General features: G+C 40.8%; 1 non-coding gene across 1 annotated transcript; it reads right to left on the bottom strand.

Moving 5' to 3' along the window:
* Positions 1-6990: 6990 nt before the first annotated feature.
* LOC113908363 lies at positions 6991-7034 on the bottom strand. Its single transcript, XR_003515439.1, has one exon. It is a non-coding gene; the product is annotated as a small nucleolar RNA SNORD44 (small nucleolar RNA).
* Positions 7035-7763: the final 729 nt, after the last annotated feature.

Raw genomic sequence — 7763 nt, 5'->3', positions numbered from 1 at the left:
TTAGTAATCTTAAAAACTGTTTTCTAGAAATATAGCAAATGTATGGGACAAATTGATGAGTTTTTATAAAGTGAACGTACCTCATTAGCCACCACCCAGATCATAAAAGAGAACCTTAGCTACAGTCGAGAAACCTGCCTGATTATTCCTCTCTAATAATCACGATTTTGATCACCATAAGTTAGTTTTGACTGTTTTTGAACTTTATATAAGTGGAATCGTAACATATATGCTCTTTTTGGTCATGCTTGTCTTCCATTCATGATTATATCTGTGAAGCTCATTCATATTTCCTTTCCTTTCTCTCTCAAGGAGAGGAAATGTTTTTGTCCAGCCCATGAGCTAAGAATGATTTTTATATTTTGAATGGTTGGAAAAGATTTCTGAAGAATAATATTTTGTGATATGAAAATTATACGAGATGCATATTTCAGTGTTCATAAATAAAGTTCTAGAAACATGGCCATGCTCATTCATTTATGGGTTGTCTGTGGCTACTTTCACACTACAACAGTGGACATAAGTAATTGTGACAGACATGATATGGCCAGCAAAGCCTAAAATGTTTACTATCTGACCCTGTACTGAGAAAGTTTATGGAAACTTGCTGCAGAATGTTTGCATCCCCAAGATTCATATGTTGAAATCCTAATGTCCAATGCGATGGAATTAGGAGGTGGGGCCTTTGGGAGGTGACAAGGTCATGAGGGTGGAGCCCCTGTGAATGGGATTAGTGCCTTTATGAAAGAGGCCCCCCCCAGCCCCTCCCATCATGTGAGGTTATGGTGAAAAGATAGAGAGCTAGGAAGTAAGCCCTCACCAAAGACCAAATCTTCCAGCACCATGATCCTGGACTTCCCAAACTCCGGAACCATGAGAAATGATGTTCTGTTTATAAGCTACCTGTCTGTGGTACTTTGTTATAGCAGCCTGAACACACCAAGACACCTGTATATAGTGTTCCATGGTATGAGTGAACTATCATTTATTATCTCCTCAAGTGTTGATAGGCATTTGGGGTGTTTCCAATTAGGGACTATAACAAACAGTGATGTCATGTTGTTCTACACTCTTGTACGTGTCTTTTGATGCACACATGTACACATTTCTATTGGTTTACTTAAATATGGATGTGCTAGGTAGGTGAGTTTATGTTTAATTTTATTACATACTAATAAATAATAATAACAGTTTTCCAAAGTGAGTGGCCCAAACTACACTGTCACCAGTAATGTAAGTGGGAACTTTATTATAAATCAGGTCATTTATAATCATGTGAATCTGTTTCTGAAGCCTCCATTCCATTTCATTGATCAATGTGCCTATACTTATATTAGCAAACCACAGTCTTAATTACTATAGCCTTTATAACGTTGCAAAGTTTAATGATCTTTATTCTTTTCTGACCTTGGCTATTCTTAGCCCTTTGCCTTTCCACATCAATTTTAGAATCAGCTTGTCAATTTCCACAAAAATAAGATCTGCTGGGATTTGGGCGGGGATTGCATTGCATATATAGATCAGTTTCAGGAAAACAAGATCTGGTAACAACACTGAATCTTCCAATCCATGAACATGGTATTTCCTTCCATTTGCTGTCAGTAATTATGTGTCATCTTCAATGTAGAAGTCTTGAATATCTTTCTCTGAGCATTTCTTAGGTATTTGATGTTTTGATATTCCTATGAACCCCATCTCTTCTTGAATTCTCTAAATTCCAAACCTCTCTGATAATCATTTTGACCTTCCACACCATAAATTAGTTTTGCCTGTTTTTGAACTTTTCATAGGTAACAATATGGATGAACCTCACAGATACAATGGTGAGTGGAAGAAAGCCAGACCAAAAAGAGCATATGCGTATATAAAGTTCAAAGCAGTTCTCCTCATGGCCCCTGAGCACCTTTAGAACATCCTTCTCCATACCTTATCAGTCCGCCTCTTCTGAGATGTCCTCCTTACTTTTCCCACCTACTAGGATTCCAATTACATTTTAAATTCAGAAAAAAAAATCTATCTTTTTGTTGAAATCCTCACAGACCTCTCCAATTACCTCGCTGCAGTAATACCCCATGACCCTCAATTAGTGACCCTTATTATCTGTGTTGCTATTTACTAATTAATGATCCTTTGATATTTGGCCTCTTTTGGCAATAGATCAACACACAACTTTTGATGTCTCCCCAGAAGTGCACAATCACTGAAGATGGACATAAATTATCTTTTCCTTTTAGCATTCTTCAAGTATTTCAGAGTAATGTGTTCGGGAGGAACCTTAATGCTAGCTCCTTACTTGATTGAATCCCAAATTCATTTCCCTGTACATAGTTTCACTGGAGATTGATGCGAAGCAGTTATTCATTTCCTATTCTTTCTGTAGTTGATTCATACATTGTACACATAATAATTCATGGGTTTAAAATCTTTTAATGCTTTAAAGCTAAACTTTTCAGTGAATTAAGAGAAACATATTTTTTGTTTTCTTCTTTCTTTTTGATGAAAGATGTAGGCAGCTAGTGTAAAAAGAGATTTTTTTAAAAACCACTTTATCATTTAGCCTTTTTTTTAGCTTATGAAGTCCCACTGAATGATGCCATGAAGCTACAGAAGATGCAAATCCGTTATCCATAATTTGCAGTTGTTGACATGCAAGACCCCCCTGTATGTATTAATAAATCAGTTTTCAAAATGCCAAGCAGCATTTTTTTGGCTTACAAATGGCAATACTGTGGCCTGTATGACCCAAATAATTTGTTTCCTCAATTGGGAAAGCCTTAGATGTAGCCTGGCAGGTTTAGAAAAGAGAAAAGCAGAAATACAGAGAGGAGGAAGAGGGAAATGGCCAGATTGTGATTGGAACCTATTTTACTCCCACATTGGCTTCCATGAATTGGGATTAGGCCAAATGATGAGGGTGGGGAGATAAATTAGAAAGATTGAGCTTTTGACAAAGGGGATTTTATGGAGAGTCTAGCCACAGATCATTTGGGGCTTATGTTTTGTTTTAAAAAAACATCACACCACAACAACCAGCCTGATCCCTCAAAATGCCCCAGCAGCTGGCTCCAAAAGATAAGGCAGAGGTACTTCACAGTCTAATACTAATCATATTTGAGCATTTCAAGTTAGATTGGACCATACTTTTCTTCCTCTCTCATAATGTTTACTTTTAAGTTCAAAGCAGGAACTTGTTATATATATATGAAAAGAATCTCAAGTCTAAAATACAAAAAAGAGAGAGGGAAACAAGGATGCAGCACAAGGCAGGGCGTAGAAGTTAGAGAAGGCTTGCATCTCTCTCCAACAGAACCTGGTCTTTAACGTTGGAATTCTTATAAAAATCCAGGCTCCCCCATTGAATACCCACATGAGTGGGGGAGGCTGCTACCAGGGTTGCCAGACCTCGGAGCTGGGGAAGGAAAGTTCAAAGACTAGCCATGTCCTAGGATGTTCTAGGACGTCACAAAGAGGAGGACCCAAAGGGGACAAGACACATTTAAATCATGATGATCAGCTTTATCCCTTTGCCAGTGCTCCAGATCACATGCTCCCTTCAGCAAGCGGTCTTATAATTCTACATACTCTGTGCATCATCTCCTTGGACCATCATTGGGAAAAACAAACAAACAAACAAACAAACAAACTGTAGTCTATGCTAGAAATGTTCATTACTGATTAGTTTCCTTTTCCTAAAACTATGTCTTCCCAGTCTTGCTCATGTTACAGGCATCACATGTTTTCCTTCGTGCACATTAGACCGGGTATAAGTCAATGACTTCAAGCTACAAACAAATTCCCATCTTTAAATGAGGTCAGCATGCAGGTAATTGTTGGTCATCTTTCCCCCATTCCAGCTTTTTCTTCCAAATCCCAGTCACCAATCCCAAACCCACATGGGATCAGATGAAAAAACCCTCACCAGCTAATCCACTTTACTGCCACACAGACAAAACGTCATGCCCCTACACCTTTGTCATGATTTGTCCTAGAGTTCTAAAAGAGCTTTAACTGCTATCTCTGCTTGTTCTGCTCCTGGTTGTTATTCAAGAACTGTACGAATCATCATCTTCTCAGTGAAAATTTCCCTAAAATTCCTAGAAAGAAAAATCTTTTTCTCCATTGTTCTCCCTGAGCCTTCTCCATATACCACAAATTGTGATACTTGGCAAATAATCTAATAATTATAAATCCATTCAACGTCCACTCTTACCAGACCATTAATAAAACAGGAGAAAAACTTTTTTCAGGGACATCAGTGCATCCATAACTTCTAGCTGTAGTTGGCACATGGCAGATACACAATACAACATTGGATAAGGGGATGGGTGGGTGAATGGATGGATTGGTGCTTAAATGGAACTAGAGGAGGATGGTTGTGTTGGTTTTCCACTGTGAGTAGGAAATAGAGTGTGATTCTATTTTTTTTTTTTTTAATATTTGCTGATGGTGTTGAAGTATTACCCCCACCCTATTCCTTTTCTGCCCCACACCTGGTCACCATGATAAAAATGCCTGGGGGCATTCTCTCCCTTGGTGTTGATGAGAATTTCAAACCATGCACAGGAACCCCCTGTCCCCAACTCCTAACCACCATAGAATCTCCACATCAGTCCCCTTTCCCTGCTTTCTGAAGCCATTTTGGACCTGCTTGGGAATTACCCTGTAAGCTCCATTACACAAGTAACAAACTTACTGTATCCTCTTGGTTCATGTGACATCATTAGCCTTGATATCTGAACCAAATTTTGGGTTGGAGTCCACCCTGTCTCTGAGGGCTGGCTATAACATGCTATCACAAATTACCACCAACTGAGTGACTTAAAACCCAGATTTATTGTAGAGTTCTCTGGGTCAGAAGTCCAACATGGGCCTCACTGGGTGGGCTGAATCCCTTTCTGGAGGCTATGGGAGAGAATCCATTTACTTGCCCAATTTCTAGAGGCTGCCTGGATTCCTTGGCTCTCAGCCCCTCCTCCCCCTTCCAAGCCACGAGCAGAGCATTTCTCTGACCCTTCCTCTATCATGATATCTCTCTTCCTCTAACCACAGCTGAAGAAGGAAGGCTTTTCACTTTTAAAGACTCATCTGATGAGGGTGGGCTCTACCCAATGATTAGAAGGATAATCTTCTAATCTCAAGGTCTGTATCATATAGGCAAAGTTTATTTTGTTTATTTTGTCATGTAACACCTTATTCACAGGTTCTGGGGATTAAGGAAGGTATGGACATCTCAGGGGTGGGGGTGTGCATTACTCTGCCTACCAGTGTAAGCTAAAAATACACATGTGAATACTTGTCAGTCATTTGCTGTAGCTATGAGATTGATCTTTACAAAAATAAAGCAAACTTGAGACTGGGAGAATCCAGGTCAACAATAACAAAAGCTCAAAGAAACAGAACCAATGGTGCGGATAGAGAGAAAGAGATTTATTATGAGGGATTATGGGGCTCATGTGATTATGGAGGCTGAGAAGTCCCACAATCTGTTGTCTGCAAGCTAGATACCTAGGAAAGCTGGTGGTGTAATTCCATCCAAGTCCAAAGGCCTGGGGATCCGTGGGAGCTGATGGTGGAAATCCCAGGCCAAGGGCAGCAGATGACTGATGTCCCAGTTTATTAGTCCAGCAGAGAAAGAGAATTCAGCTCTCCTCTGCCCTTAACAGATTGGTTGGTGCCCACTCACACTGGGGAGGGCAGTTTTCTTTACTCAGCCCACCAACTCAAATACTAATCTCTCCTGGAAACTTCCAGAAATAATGTTTAGCCAAATCTGTGGGCACGCCAGTCAAGCTGACACTAAAATTAACCATCACAGGTAGCATGACATGGAGTCAGCTTTCTGTGGTAGCATTACTTTTCATCAAGGATAATAGGTCACTCCTCAGCCTCTGTGTCCTGTCACTGACATGTAATGTGAGAAAGTGGGAGGTGTTAGGGCCCAGTCTTGCTTGGAAAATTGTTGAGAAGTGCTTGCATCAAACCAGTGCTGCTGGCTTCAGGGGCATCACAGCGGGGAGAGGAGTGCCAAGCCAGAGCACCTGCACATCTGGCCATCGGACCTACCCGTGGCAAGCACAGCAATAAGCAGGTAAATATGCATGGCCTTTATTCACCTCAGCAGATCCAAGAGTAAGATAATCTAACATGCCAGTTTTATAAAGGCAGAGATTCGTGAGGTTAAGTCAATTGCCCAAGGTTACTCAATTACTAAAGGATAGTTCTGGAATTCAAGCCAAGCCCCTGACTCCAAAGATGGGGCGTCCCCACCACCACCACTTACCATGATGTTAGAGGACATTTCACGCACTCCACAGTGCTGGAGATTGATGAGAGGGGTCTGAGCCCCGAGTCTCAGATGGGGCATGTTGCAAAGTGGACTGCACAAAGAGACAGGAAGTCAAGGTTCTGCTTCTCGCTGTCATTTTAATTTATAAGACTTCAAGTTGCATTTGTTTTCTGGAGGTGAGGCCTTGGGATATTAACACATCATTGATTTCAAAGCAGAAGGCCATGTTAGAATATTTTAGTTCCTTACTGCTCTAGGATTTGCTTTCCAGAATCAGATCTCTGCTGTATACCGAAGGCCCTAGATAGTGTCCTTTTAATTGTGCAGTCTCTATATGTAACTTACAAAAAAAAAAAAGAGAGAGAGAGAAGAAAAAAAGGTTTAGAACAAATCCTCACAGGGATTCACTCTGTCTGATTCAGTAACAGCCAGGAGGTCAACTGTGTAAGAAAGAGCACTGAACCATAAGCCAAGACTCTCCTCTCTTTCCCTCATTAGCTGTGTGCCCTTGGGCAAATCACTTAGACTCTCTGTGCCTCCACTGCCTCATCTATAATATGGGGATGGTATTTGCTGTCCTCTTTTTAATATAAAATAGAGTATCCTCATCAGTGTGGTAAGAAGTCCACCTGGCCTAGAAACCTGCTGCTGGATGAGAGTCTGGGAAGAGAGAAGGACAGGAAGGGACAGGAAGCGGGGAGGCTAGACAAATTCACGTTCAGTCAGTATTTGCTTATCATCATCCAGGAGGCTACACAAATTCAAAGAAAGTTGATAATCGCCTTTGTTTGTACCTCGAGACAGCAGTTTCCTTCAGTTCTTCATTTTGTCCCCAGTCTTTTCCCAGCCAAAGCTATACTTAGTTTATTTTTGTTTTTGTTTTGCTCCAGTAAATATCATGATGATGAATATTAACAGGGCATAATTGTTCGCTTTCCCTACTCTGGTGTCCTCCTGAAATCCTCCAAGGTCTTTAAGCCGTTAAAGAGCTATACAAAAGTAAGTCATTGCCATTATTATGATTATTGCTATTATTTCCATGATTATTACCACCTTTGTGATCATTATTAGATTCAGAACAATGAGACAGGGTAGAAGGCGTGCTGAGCCAGGTACCAAGAAGCCAAACTTGGCAGTAATTAATTGGTGATCGTGGGCACATTAGCTGACCCCTCTCTGCCAAACGTTCTCCACATCCAAATGGGGAGTCAGACCACGTGACGTCCCGGAGTCCCTTTTAGTCTCTAAAATTTTAGTCTGCAGCATCAAATCATTACTTCTGACACACACAGTGGCCCACCTAAAGTGTTGGTTCTCAATCTTGTGGCCTGAATGCATTTTCTGTCCTGGTTATTTTTAGCTCTGTTGGTCTTTTTTTGATGTGTTTGCATCTGCAGAAGCACATGTTAGGAGCAGCTGCTGTCTCCCAGGTCTGGCTGCCTGATTAAAAGAACACATCAAGTGAGCACACTCCATA

The sequence above is a fragment of the Zalophus californianus genome, chromosome 16, assembly GCF_009762305.2.
Source record: "Zalophus californianus isolate mZalCal1 chromosome 16, mZalCal1.pri.v2, whole genome shotgun sequence".
Lineage (NCBI taxonomy): Eukaryota > Metazoa > Chordata > Mammalia > Carnivora > Otariidae > Zalophus > Zalophus californianus.
Note: the sequence above shows the minus strand (reverse complement) of the source record. Positions and strands in the feature narration are given on the sequence as shown.